Raw genomic sequence first — 574 nt, forward strand, 5'->3', positions numbered from 1 at the left:
TCTTGTGTACAAACATACGGATATGATGATGTGCACAATATACAACTTGTGCTCTCCAAATATTACGAGTGCCCATAAAATATTGTTTGCACAAAATTACTGAGCTAAACACCACTGAGGCCTTTATTTGACAGAGGTCAGTTGGTCAATTGCACCAGTCTGTATGTCAGGTCTGCATGGCCGAGGGCAAAAGTGCCACATGTCATTTTTTTCCTCACTATCCATTATGCCATTGATCTAAAGTGTAGGTCTAGTCTTAAATAGTCTAGTTTAGTCTAGTGTCTAGTTTGTGTCACAGTAGACCTGATAGAGTGTCCTCATTGGCTACTCTGGATGTCACCTTCAAGTCAGACAAAGTATCCACATATTCTGATTGGTGAATGACAGACAGAATTCTGAGTTTGTCAGACAACTTCATCTGGACACTCATGTGTAACTTTAGGAGACCACCTTACACCACTCAGGATGACTTGAAGAACAAAAGACCTACCCAGGAGTGCAGAGTCTTCATGAACAGCATTGGTTTTGGGTTCAAATTGGGTTTCAGTTCAAATGTGAGCAGGTCAGTGACACA

Source organism: Polypterus senegalus, chromosome 8 (genome assembly GCF_016835505.1).
Source record: "Polypterus senegalus isolate Bchr_013 chromosome 8, ASM1683550v1, whole genome shotgun sequence".
Classification (NCBI taxonomy): Eukaryota; Metazoa; Chordata; class Cladistia; order Polypteriformes; family Polypteridae; genus Polypterus; species Polypterus senegalus.